Here is a 14615-nt window from a genome sequence, read left to right as displayed (position 1 = left end):
GCGGCTGGAGGAAAAGTGAGGCGGATACCAGAAAAAAGGTCACGGTGGAAGGAGTATTATTGTTGTTGTTTGATGTTGGTTTTGATGAGGTGGATTTATGGTTCCATCGGTTTGATGGAGGTTTGTTGGTGGTGGTGTAAGAGAAGGAGATGATGATGAATAAAGGTTATGTGATGGTAAATTGATGATGAAAGTATGGAGGAACAAGGCGAGGAGAAGAGAGTGGAAAAAGGTTATGTGATGGTAAGTGATGAATGGGTAAAGTTTTTGAGAAGATAATCCTCTGTTTTTTTTTAGGAGGAGCATGGTTTTTTTGTTCTATGCTATTTTTTCATCCAGTATCATCTGATTAAAGAAGAAGTAAATAATTATACTTAGAGAAATTTTGTCTAATTCATGTGGGTTGATCACATGCCACGAACCTTCCACAACCATGCGCCAAGTGTCTCCTTCTTAAAGGAGAAATTTGAAGATATTTTGCATTATTTCTAATTCTTAAATTAAATGATAATAAAAATTAAACTTCACTAATTAAAATAAAAATAATAAAAACAAAATTGAATTTAACACACAAATAATTTTAATTAATGTTACTAACTAAATTGGCTAAAACACAAAAATAATCGGAAAAAAGAAAAAAAAATAATAACAACAATCGGGCGTAAAATGTCAAAAAAAATAAATTGAATTCACTTAAATGATCGGCACAAAATAAACTTCTCGGAAATATACAGGTTTTGATCAAATTTTGAAATAAAAATTGTCTGGTTAAAAGGCTCAGATTGATTAAAATGTGACTGAAGAAGTAGTTGAAAAAATTAAAACAAGCAAACTACGTTAAACTACGCGGAACGTAGATTAATAAAACAGACGTCTCCAAGTTCAATTTAAAAATTTTCCACTACTAATTTGAAGTACAGTTGAGAAAGGATTTGACCCGTCTGTCTGTAGATCCAGAAAAAAATTATTCCGAACGATATTCTAAATATTATACGGAAAAAAATGCATGTTATGACAAGTATAAAATGCAAACGTCTTGTAAATGAAATGAATGGCTAACTGGATAAATGTGAATAGACAATCAGACGTAAACGAATCGCTCCTGGATCATTTGCTCTTGATTCTTAAACACAAATAAAACTCTACAAATATCCAGATGACGACAATACTCTTGATTATCACCCTCTGAACCTCTGAAACAAAATGCAGTTAAATGAATAATGCACTGAGATTTGAGAAATCAAATCTTTCGATTTCTTAATCAATGTATGATGAATGAATGTTTTTAAGATAATATAAAATGCCAGAATTTCTGACTTTTCATCTAAAATCTTGATAAATTCTTTTTAACTGATGAAATGCATGACAAAATGGATCGATTCATGTTATGCTTATGCGAGTGAAAAAACTTAGGGGAAAATTTAGGGTATAACACGTAGTACGGGTCCCCGAGAAGCTTTTCTCGTGTGGGTCGGTACGAAGATCTCACTCAAAGTAGATTTTCTTGATGGAGTTGTCGACCGGCAAGCTTTTGCCATAAGCGGAAAACGGTCAAGGAGGTCCATGACTTTGAGTACCTTGTCTAGAACCCAATGTTGATGTTCGCGTAGTGTGGGTCCCCGAGAAGCTTTTCTTGTGTGGGTCGGTACAAAGATGTCATCCAGAAGAGGCTCATTTGAGGGAGTTGACAACCGACAAGCTTTTGCCGTAAGCGCCAAACAACCAAATGAATCGATGACTTTGGGGTCCCTATCTAAAACCCTAGATCATACCTAGTGAGATCCCTGATGTGGAAAGCAACCAGTGGTATCCTCCATCCGTACCTCGAACTTTTGAATCCATGTGCCTGAATGTCGTCCATTCATTCATTCATTCATTCATTCATTCATTCATATATCAAAATGAAAAATTTGCATGCATCCACATATTATTTTTGCATATCATCTTTTCACACCATTACAAAAAGAAGCTCATCCATCCTTTGTCCATAATCCACAGTTGAATTCCCGACACTCGTATTGGGCTTGAAAGATCATGGAGCAAAAACAATTTGCATCGAAGGCGGATGTTGACGTGATAAAGAACCAGTTGGACCAACTTGTGAAATTTATGACAACCTTGGCAAGGAGATATGAAAACATTCAACGTATTGTAGTCACTGAGAATGTCATCCCACCTAGGGGTGTTCGCAGTGCGGTTTGGGCGGTTTTGGTGATAAAAATCATCCGAACCGCAAGAGAAAAAAGCATGCGGTTTGGTTTGGTTCGGTTGGCTTTTAGAAATAAAACCAAACCAAACCAAACCAAACCAATGCGGTTTGGGTTGGTTCGGTTGGTTCGGTTTTTTATAATATTTTTATTGTGCCATACATACACCTATATAGAACAACATAACTTTGTATTTAGGCATTCATACATGACTAAATAACATCAAAACTCATCATATTTAGACAAAAATGTTTCATTCAATATACAAAAAATTAGATTAGACAAAAGTGGAATAAAAAACATATATAAATAGTAGCATAAAATAATATCGAAGACATTATAATAAAACATAAAAAACATATGAGATGAGAGATTAGAGAAGATGAAAAAAAGAACATAAGAGATGCGAGATTGAGAAGAAAGGTGCGATAAAAATATAATTAAAAGAGAAAGTAGTAACATAAAAGATGAAAAAGAAAGAACATAAGAGATGACTTATTAGAGTAGAATAGGCGAAACCTACATGGAAAAGAAGACGAGAAGAATGTGTGATACTACTATGAGAGATTTAAGAAGGTTGAAATTGAAACCCTAAGCGTGAGTAAGAGAAAATCGTTTGTAATTGTAAGGTTAAGGCATACTAGGTTTGATGTTTTGATTGGATGTGGGATAAGTAAAATTTGGGTTGTAACATAATGCGGTTTGGTTTGGTTTAGTTCGGTTTGCAAAATACAAATCTCAAACCAAACCAAACTGTGCGGTTTTATTAAAAAATGACCCAAACGAATCTGAACCAAATGCGGTTTTTTGCGGTTTCGGTTTGGTTTGGTTTGGTTTGCGGTTTTCTATTGGGTTGGTTTGGTTTTGAACACCCCTAATCCCACCTCAAGTAAACAATCTTGCTCAAACTCAACCTGTGCAGATCCCTGGTGAAGACCAGATTATACAAGAGCGTCCCATTGTCCGAGACGGACACTCCTCTTGCGATGCTATTGAGTATCATAGTTTTGCCTTCTCTGTGCAAAATTCCCAAGGGGGAGTCCCAATGATGAAAACCAAGGATCCACGAAATGTGGAGATCGCTGAAAGATTTCAGGTGTTAGAAGAGAAGCTTAAAGCCATAGAGGGGCATGACACTTTTGATCTGAATGCTTCAAACATGTGTTTAGTGCCTGACCTAATAATGCCTCCAATGTTAAAGACACCGGATTTCAAAAAGTACAAAGGGGATAGCTGTCCAAAGAAACATTTGATGATATTTTGCAGAAAAATGACTTCCTGTTCTCACAATGATATGTTGATGATTCACTATTTTCAGGACAGTCTGAGTGGAGCATCATTGAGTTCGTACATGCAGCTAGGAAAGTGCCACATCCAATCATGGTTAGACCTGGCTAACGCCTTTTTGAAGCGGTACAAATACAATTCGGACATGGATTCTGGATGTATGCAGTTGCAAGGTTTATCTCAAGAGAGCAACGAATCCTTCAGAGGATATGCCCAAAGATGAAGAGAATTAGCCGCTCAAGTTCAACCACCACTTCTGGAGAAAGAATTGGTTGACTTATTCATGGATACCTTGCAAGGTCCGTACTACGAAAAGATGATAGGCAGTACTTCACCTGATTTTTCACGCTTGGTGTCAGTTGGAATACGCATCGAGAGTATGCTCAAAAGTGGAAAGATCCAAGAGGTCTCGAACATCCAGGCTAGTGAGAGTGAATCCCTTGTCAGTTCCCAAGAGGAAGAGGAGATGGAAATCAATGCAATCTGGGAAGGTCCACAAGCTCCATATTAGACGCCTTTCCCTTCACAGGGTCAACCCCCTCCTGAAAATCGAGGATCTCCTTGGCATCAACGACAAGCTCCGCATCAACATCGTCAACACACTCAATAAAGGCCAAGGAAGCCAGTCAGGCATTTTGATCCACTTCCAATGTCGTACAATCAAGTACTACCATATTTGATCAAAGATGGATTAATAGTGCAGAAGGAACTGCGTCTAGTGATTCCTCCATACCCACTAGGCTTTGACGTCAACGCCCGATGTGACTTCCATGCTGGGGCACGGGGGCATTCAACTGAAGACTGTAAAGTGCTGAAAAGCCAGGTACAAAAGTTGTTGGACTTCAAGATGTTCTCATTTGCGCCTCGAGGTCTTTGAATCAACAACAATCCTTCACCTAGTCATGAAGGTCCAGCAGTGCATGTTATTCCTCGTATTGGTCTCGATGAGCAACTATGAAGAAGACTGGCCCAACAACTAAGCAAAAGAGGAAAGCCCGATTCCCTAACACTGGCAATCCTTAGATCACATCATTACTTTGCATTTGTAGTTTCTTTGTTGTTAAGTGCTACTTGCTTTTGAACATTGTTGTTTATAAATGGTAGTGTTAATAAAATGAGCATGCATGTTTTGAACGAATACATCCGTATTCACTCATATTTTCTCATGTTATAGTCTTCCCATTTGCTTTATCAAACTGTTGTTTTAGCGAATATTGGAGGGAGGATGATGAAAACAAGATACCCATAATTGTTGATTGTATGCTTTCGGATAAAACCTTGTTGATGATGTACGGGCATTATTTCAAATCCCCAAACACTAGAGAGATAAGGAGTTAACCACTTCGAGCCTAGAAGTAGGTGTTTCTTTCGGATCTGAAAACCCTTATGCTTAACCTGGGGCAGGGTAGTGTTCAGTTGATTCGACTATGCATTCGGATTACAAGACGAGATATCCCGTCTAGAGATCAACCACATGATGCTCTTCGCACACGTCCCGAAGTGTCAAATCCAAAAGCTATGATGATGGTTCTTCAATGACCAATGACTTGGCAGTCACAATCCTTAAAACAATCGGGAAAAAAAGAAGAAGCAAAAACCCGCTAAGGCGGACCCCCAAAGGGGTGACTTAGGCAAAAATTAGGGTAATCCCAGTGGACCAATTTTTTTGAAAGAAAGGTCCAGGTAAATATTAGGGAGAAACAAAAACGAAGAAATCAAGAGAGGTCGTTAAATCCTTAATAAAGACAAAGCAAATAAGGTGACTGCCATTTCAAGCGAATCTTGAATTATCATCTTCACTCTTACATCATCAAACTCTCTTGAAGGACAAATGCGTATGTTGAATTAGTTGAACGTAGGACTGGAGAACATCACGAAGAAGGGATGGGTTCAAATCAAATATGAGCCTTATATCCTTTATTTCAATAACCGTGAACTAGACCACGTTACAACCCTCAAAAGACCTAATTGAAGCAGGGTTTATTCTGAAAAGCATACTATAGCAAGGTTGTGTAAATTGACTCCTAGATATTTGCTAATCTTTTGTGTTGATATCATATTTTCAATGCATCTTTCCCATTAGCCAAATCAGCACTACGTTTGGCCTAATGGTCCACTCGTCACTTGTCACTACAATCATCTCAAATAAATGATTCTTTTCAAAACTTGCATGAATGTCACATTAAAATTACCATTGTTAAACGAACAATTTTAACTGCAAGTTAGTGCTTGACATCAAGGAGATTCCAAAGACCAGTCAGGGAAGAGGTTGGACATTCGTCGAGACCGAGGTTATCCCGAATCGAGACTGTTTCGTAACCCTATGGGTCAGGGGCCTGACATTCGGTGACTGTGTTGACCTAAGAGTCGGGTAATCTGAAGTAAATCTCCAAGCATCCATTGATCAGGGAGACATGTCATCAATACTCAATTAATCAGGGGAAATTCCTTCAAGGGCTCAGGCAAGAGTAGACCATTGTTGATTCATACACTGGGGAAAATCATCTCTGACCATATCATGGTAATCCCCCAAGGTTTCCTTTCGAGGAAGATTCCTTTAAATACCCTACAAACTGGGGCAGAGTAAGAGCATGATCATTGTGTGTTGATTATGTAGCTACGCTCATGCAATCATTTGCGAGCTTGTCATGATATATGAGGCAGAGAAGTGGAAGTTCTCTTGGGGAACAATGACACAGGTTCAATTGAGGATCAAACTTGGGGCACCAAGAGCATCCACATCTATCCTCCGATCATAGCATCTCCAAATGTCGAGTGTCAGGAAGTCGAATCACTCCCAAGCCACAAGTCCAATCCCTATTGGCCACTACCAAAAAACCAAAGTCCATTTTGTTGGCACCATCACCAATTCAAATCCAATCGTATTGGTACCCAAAAGATCTCGCCCTTATAAAAAGGGAGACCAACCCAAAAACTAATCACCAGATTGCATTTCCAAATGCATCACATACAACATACATGCATGACTTTCCTGCCGTGGTAGGAGATTCCATATCAAAAAAGCTCTCTCGCCGAGACGAGAAGATTGCATCAGATTAACATGCATCATATGCATACAAAACCAAGCACTTTCCATCAACCCTTTGATGATGACTACCTTCCATCAACCTTTTGATGATGTCATCAACCTTTTGATGATGATATTACCTAAGCATTTTCCATCAACTCTTTGATGACGACAATCATTTCCCATTAACTCTTTGATGACGATAATCCTTTCTTATCAACTCTTTGATAATGACAATCCTTTCCCATCAACCCTTTGATGACGACAATCCTTTCCCATAAACTATTTGATGACGATAATCCTTTCCCATCAACTTTTTGATGACGACAATCCTTTCCCATCAACTCTTTGATGAAGACAATCCTTCCCATCAACTCTTTGATGACGACAATCCTTCTTCATCAACTCTTTGATGATGATATTCCTTTTTCGCCAACCCTGTAACGATGAAAATTATTGGCTCATCAACCCTTTGATGACGACCTTCCTTTTCAGCCAACCCTTTGACGAGGATAATTGTTGTTTCATAAACCTTTGAAGACAGAGCCCCACAAAAGGCCTTACCAAAAGTCCTACCACACTTGGTGTACCCAAATACATCCTGACCATTGCATAAACTGCATCAACATCTCACATAAACAATCATGCATTACATGATATTGCATAATGAAGCGCGTAGCATATTCCATCAAGATGGAGTATTATGCCATGCAAGAATAACATGCATAACTACATAAAAGTCTTTCTCGAAAGCATAAAAGAATCATCCGTTAAGGCATTCTTTCTCCCCAGTGAGAACGTTATCGTGAAACCTTGGAATGGTATTCCCCGCAGGTTTTTCGAGATATCTCCTTTGTGTTTCCTTTTGCAAATACCTTGTGAATCTCCAACCATACGCTTACCTTTCGTAAGTGGTCCCCTGCCTTTTGCATGAGGAGGTGCCTCATTTCATTTTCAATACCCGTCCGTATTGATCTCCAACACTCGTCCGTGTTGATCATTTCATTTTTAATACCCTTCCGTATTGATCTCCAACACTCGTCTGTGTGGATCATTTTATTTTCAATACCCATCCTTATTGATCTCCAACACTCGTCCATGTTGTTACCTTCTTTCAATACCCGTCCGTATTCATCTTCGACACTCGTCAGTGTTGATCATTTCATTTTCAATACTCGTCCGTATTAATCTCCAACACTCGTTTGTGTTGTTATCTTTCTTCAATACTCATCCGTATTGAGCATCCACACTCGTTTGTGTTGGTCCTTCCTTTCTAACACTCGTCTGTGTTGATGCTCTCTTTCAATAATCGTCTGTATTGAGTGGCAATACTCATCCGTGTTAACCCCTCCTTCTTCAATCTTTCTTCAACGCTCGTATGTGTTGATCCTTTTTCCAACACCCGTCCGTGTTGATACCGCCTTTTCAATACTCGTCTGTATTGGGCATCGACACTCGTCCGTGTTGGTCTATTTTTAGTACCTGTCTGTATTGACCTGTAACACTCGTCCGTGTTGGTCTTCTTTTTCAATACGTGTTCGTATTGATCCCCAGTGAAGTCGCCATATCTTGACACTCGTCCGTGTTGGCCTTCTTTCTTTAATACTCGTCCATATTTATCTTAACACCCGTCCGTGTTGATACCTCATTTTTCCATACTCGTCTATTTTGATCCTCAACGCCCGTCCGTGTTGATTTATGTTACTCGTTTGTGTCTAGATCTCCAACACTCGTTTGTGTTATCCTTGTCTCCAATACCCGTTTATGTTAATCTCAACGCTCGTCCGTTTTGTTAAACCATTCTTGATACTCGTTGGTTTTAGTATCCATCACTTGTCTGGGTGGACTTCAACTTTCTTCTTAAACCTTTCGTTAAGAATTTCTCACTACCTTTCGTGTGAGAATCCCCAGCCGACCTTGTGTTTAAGAGTTTCTGTTACCTTTTGAACGAGAATCTCATTCCCTTTTCTTCTTAACCTTTTGTTAAGGAGTTCTCATTACCTTTCGTGTGAGAAATTCAGCCATCTTTCTTCTTAACTTTTTGTTTGGAAGACCCACTCTCTTGTGCTATAAAGCTATTGCTACCTATTGTGCGAGAAAATCATTTCCCCCAACAAGGTCGTATCATTCCCATTTTATTCTTGACCTTTTGTTAAGAAGTTCTCATCACCTTTTGTGAGAGAAATTTGTCTATCCCTTCTTCTTAACTATATTTGGAGATTCTGTCTCTCTTGCTAAGGAGTCGTTGCTGCCTGTTACAAGAGAAAATCACTTCTCAGTTGAGCTACTTGCCTTTAGCAAGACGTCTCTCTGCCTTTTACAGAAGATCTCATTTCAATTCTTTTTTATCACTGGTACTTGCCTCTTGCAAACACTTGATTCTTTTATCGTCATGAAATCATGCGAGAATACATCGACTATCGATTTCAAGCCAAAACTTGTTAGTCGAGGCGAGAAAAGAAAATAAAGAGGAAAAATAATGAGAAATAAAGAGAAAGACGCGAAAAAGATATCAACATACATAACATGTCGCATATAGCATGCATGACTTCATAAAGCATCTCATTGAATAACTTTCCATAAACACCCTTTGCCTTACATCTCATTCATTTCATTCATTCCCTGCGGGCAAATTTCTTATTTATTTTAGTATTTAATCCTATCCTACCATGAATGTTTGAAAGCAGTTGTTATTCATACCTTCAAGTTCGAGAAGATTAAATAGGGGCAACTGTCATACCCCAAAATTTGTCCTCCTTTTCGCTTTTTCGTCTGACTATAACTTGATATCCATCTAACCTCGTTCATACTTATTCCTATGCATTCATTCATTCATGATTAACATCTACTAACATGTATCATGGATTCAAGGTTTGTGGTTGATAAAACCAGGGTCGGATTGAAGTTTAGGGCATTGCACATTATATGGATTGAAATCCCGATTCATGACTTTGCTATTCGAGGATCTTGTGTATGAACTGTTGTTTGGTCGATGTTCACCTGAACTGATTCATGGCAGTGACATAAGTCGTTGGTTCAGGATATTGTGATCCATATCCGTTTGTCCGTGAGAAAATACGCATTTGTGCCTAGGTTGACTTTTTGGTCAACCAGTTGACCAAAGTCAACCGTCAATCTCTAAATCTTTAATCACGTGATCCATAGTCATTTCATCGATTTCGAATTAATTCTAGAAGTTGTGAATGGATTTTAAAGGTTCAAATTTGATTTTAATTCAAAATTTGATTCTTGAGATTCAAGACTTTGGAGATTTAGTTTGATTTCGGGAAAATATCTCATTATTTTCTTTAGTCGATTAAATTTTAGAAGCATTTGTTTTTTATTACAAATTACTTTTGACATTTTATTTTAGTTGGTAGAATTTTCTTTTAATTTCACTAATGGGCATTGCTAATACCTTCCCCTTACATAACCGACTTCCGAACCTATTCGTGGTTGCGATGACCATTGTTTGGAGTTTTCTCGATATTTTCCCTTTCCTTTGGAATAAATAAAAACCAGTGGAGACTCTGTATTTTTCGCGTAGCGAGACAACCCACAAAGAGTATGCATCTTTTTATGTATTTATCATTTTAGCAAACTTAATCTCTGACTATTATTGCTTTTGTGTTTTCTAGAATACATTTAACTTACATAATATCCCATTCTTTGATTCTTTACTCAGGTAATGAAAAATACCAACTTCAATATTTCAACTAATGATGGAATTGATGAAAAAGGTCACTGAATGACAATAAATTTTAAAAATAATTATGTAATTATGTGAAAACAAGTAGTGACAGAAACTAGCTTTTGTATATTTGAAGGACTAAGAACCGAGGGATTATTTTTTCAAGGATTATAAGCGAAGTTATATATGTGGATTAAAAAGCTATTTAAACCTTATGGATATTTTTCTTATGAATTGATTTTAATATTTGATAGAAAGTTTGAATTTGGAATTAATTTTTATTTTGATTAAACACCTGTCGATTGGTTATGTTGCTTAGGCTACAGAAGATGGGGGCTCTTGTTGTGAACAAAGTGGTTCATATGCACCAGCGTTGGCGTCTCATCGCTTATATGTGGCTACATGGTGGAGTTTTCCATCTATTAGCAAATATGTTGGATATTTTATTCATTAGAATTCGCCTTGAGCAAGAATTTGGGTTTGGTATGTGTGACAGATTCTGCATTACTCTTTAGTAGGACTATTAAATATATTTTTTATTCTAAGTAAGCTTTTAGTCCCTACTACTATTACCAAACTTTGGTCTTAGTAGATAAATTTGACCTTTTCTTTTTGTTCCTTATTTGCGAAAAATAAGCGTTTCTGATTCCTGCTATTATCATGGATCCATTAAGTGTCGACCTTTAAATTGGATTTCTAACTCATAGTTGAGAGACATGTGTAGCGGTGAAAATTTTGAGATTAAGCTATTGATTAACTTAACTCATAAAGCAAGAATCGCCACCACGCTTTTATTATTTCCGAAGGAAAGGGAAAAAGAACAAATAAAACCCAAAGAAGTTTTAAAATAAAACTAATAAAAAGAGATAAGAGTTTGGGGGTTGATTATGAAAAGGGAAAGTATTATCATCCTAAACATTTATAGTACTCTATAGGAACCTCTTTGAAAGTCTGTGCATTTTTTACTTAAAAATTGTGTTGTTTGTAAATGATTAGGGAGATGAGAAGAGAATTTTTTTTTATAATTTTAGGTTTGCCAAGACTTTCCGAGTCTTATGCCTACGTACCAAAAAATTGGAATGGAGGATCAAAACATAGTAGTTTGTGGTAAAAATAACAAAGATGTTTGTTTTGATTCATTTTTAATGAAAAGACATTTTGTCATTTTAAGGGGAATACTCAACTAATCACCCACAAGTATGATAACTTTGCATCACCATAGAGAAGGGCTCCAACTTGGATAAAGATCAACAAGTAAGCCACTAACTCTCTTCGGTGAAAAAAAGTTATTATCAATAGTATGGGGATAGGAGAATTACATCTCAACTATGGAAATGACTCATGTCTAAACTTTGTGAAAAATAGTTTTAAAATAAAAAAAAGCATAAATAGCACAAAAATAGTTTGAATGAGTTATGTATTTTTTAGTCTTTTTGAAATTTGTTTGAATATGCTTAAGATGTATTAGCATTTAATAAGAAAAAGATTTTGAAAATCACTTGACAAAAGTCAAGATTTATTAAGAAAGTGGTTCAAGTTTGAAAACAATAACGTTTTGAAAAGAGATAGGAGATTTTGAAAATCAAAGAAGGAGAGGGGAATAAGAGACTATCTTAGAGCATAAAGTAAAAGTTAGGGAGGAAAGATCTAACCAATAGATAACAATCTTTATGATATAATTTAAGCAAGAATTCCCTCTTTTGGATTAAGCCTCAAACAAGTCAGATAAGCAAAGAATAAATCATGTATCAGATGAAACCAGGATAACCAAGCCAAGTCTTCAAAAGAAGTCCAAAGTCAAAGGTACTAGATGAATCCCAAGGTCTCAAATCACAAGCTCCCAAAGAAAGGGTCAAGATCCTAATTCTAAATCCATAACTCCACAATAATGCTAAGGATAGTAACCATAAGTTCATGAATCAATATAACCAAATTTTAGGGTTTTTTTCTTTATTAGTGTCTTTAAAAGAAAAAGAAATACAAATGGACAAGGAGTAAATAGCATAAGCACAAACAATACGATATGAGATGACAAAATAAAAGCATAAATTAAAGAGCATAATGTAAATGATATTAAAGTAAAGTTAATACAATAATATGTTAGTAAGTGATGTTAGTGATCAAAAAGAGAAATATGATTCGTCATGTTTTGGAGAACACTCAATTATTCACCCACAAGTATGAAAATATGGACCTTTACATCACCATGAGAAGGACTCCAACTTGGATAAAATCAACAAGTATGCCACTAGCTCTCATAGGTGAAAAGAAAAAATATTTTTCACACAATACCATGAGGAGTAAGAGACTTACAATCTCACTTATTAAAATGACTTGCTTTCAAGATAAATTTTGCGCTATGTTAAGCAATCGTAATTTGACTTATGTAAAAGTCACAACTATATCAGGTCGGTCAATAATAATGTTTATGTTAATACATGCTAGAGAAATGATATATAAACCTTTCTCCTAAAGTTATGCCACACAAAAAAAGAAAAGAGAATTGATCAAGCACAACGGTTATGATAGTGGTCCATTACATCAATCAATACTTCATCGTACTTAGGACAAACTTATGCATCATCCAAAGTACCTTAAATTATCCATGATCAATTAGGAGGTAGATTTGAAATGACGAAAGTTCATCAAGCACCAATCCACACATCATGAACAAGATGGACACAAATCATCCAATTAATCAAGAGGAAAATAAAGAAATTAAGAAGAAGAGGACAAGAGAGATCACACCAAAATTGGATAAAAGGTTTGATCAAGTCATCATCAAAATCAATCATCCATTTTGGTGGATTAGGGTTTTCACCCCATCAACACCCAAGATCCATTGAGTTTGATGAGACCAATGATCAAATCAACTAAGATCCAAGGCTAACAGAAGTCAACAAAGGTCAAACAAATATAAAATACAATATAATAAAATAAAATGCATTACAAATAAACTAAATTAATATAGATGATGCACATCTTCTTCACACGTATGATTCAAAACAAGGTTTTGTCTGATTTGAATCAAAAACACCTTTATGCGAATCCGAGTTATCATTTGAATCATGAATTAATGATGGAAATCACTTATAGTTGTGTGATTCGAGTCAGGTAATTCCTTGAATCTAATGATATGATTCAAATCATGATCCGAATCAAACAAGTTATTTTCCAATTTTATCTTCTTTATTTAAGTCACTCTTTCATCTGATTCAAATCCTAATTGTAGGATATGAATTCAATCAACAACTTAATTTTTCATCTATTTTGTGCCTCACACCCAATACATATATAAATCATTTTTGTCATTCTCTCGAATAAGATAATCCATATTTTCATAAACCTAGCAAAACCAAGGATCTTCTTTCTTTCACAAACATGTTCTCTCTCAAGTCAAGCTTAAAGAGAAACTTCATAGAGTGCTTATTGAGTGAGTTCTAATAAGGAGTTGTCTGAGATTCTTCTGATAACCAATGATCTTCAACCTTAAGCCAAAAAAACCCATTGTTATGGCTATTTGGCTCTAAATATTGAGTGTGAGTGGTAAATGCAAAATACATTAGGGAATATAATATTTTTGTGAAGTTTTTTTTTTGTGTTATCAGGTTGAAGAGTTGATTTTGTGACTATGGTATATGGAGACTGACTTCTAGCAAGGAAAAAATTTATTTTATTTTCCAAGAATATTTTGGTAGGGTCGAGTGAAAACCGCCATGGATTTCAGAGTTTCTAAGATCCTTTAGTAGAACAAACCTCAGATAAGAGACTAGCGACAATGTTGGGTGAAGACTACTTTGAACATAAGCTTAGATACAAACTTTGATTTTAGGAAGGTGATTGGTTCAAGATTGGGTGAAGATCTTGTTGATTTGGCAGTTTTTAGTGTTCTTCCCATAACATAAGGGAAATCTAGATTCAAACATGTGTTTTCTCAACACTTTGGCTTAAAGTGTCAAGTGTTGTCTTGATGGTCCGTTGTATCAAAAACTCGTGTATTAATTTTCAAAATAGTGGAAGACCTAACCAATTTTCAATGGTTCGTCATTGGAGACTAGTGCATAATTTCTCTTTTCTTATCTCTTTTTAATTTTCTATATAGTTTTGCATGACTTAGGTTTTACCGATTTTCTAAAATCACATATGACTCAGTTTTTAATAGCTTATAACGATTTATGTGTAAGTGTATGTTTGTGTTAGATTCAATCATCTAAACCTTCTTTTTGGTGATTATAATTGCATAGACATTTAATGTTAGATTGACGATTTGATTAATAAGATTCAATTTAAACATCTTGTGTAAATTGAATTTGGTTAATTAACATATTGCTTCTTTAATATCTTCATCTCTCACAATCATTGTATTTTCTAACATTTTAAGTAAACTGTGAAATCAATCCAA

This window comes from Lathyrus oleraceus, chromosome 4 (genome assembly GCF_024323335.1).
Source record: "Lathyrus oleraceus cultivar Zhongwan6 chromosome 4, CAAS_Psat_ZW6_1.0, whole genome shotgun sequence".
Taxonomy (NCBI): domain Eukaryota; kingdom Viridiplantae; phylum Streptophyta; class Magnoliopsida; order Fabales; family Fabaceae; genus Lathyrus; species Lathyrus oleraceus.
The sequence above is the reverse complement of the archived record's forward strand: the minus strand, read 5'-3'. Positions refer to the sequence as shown.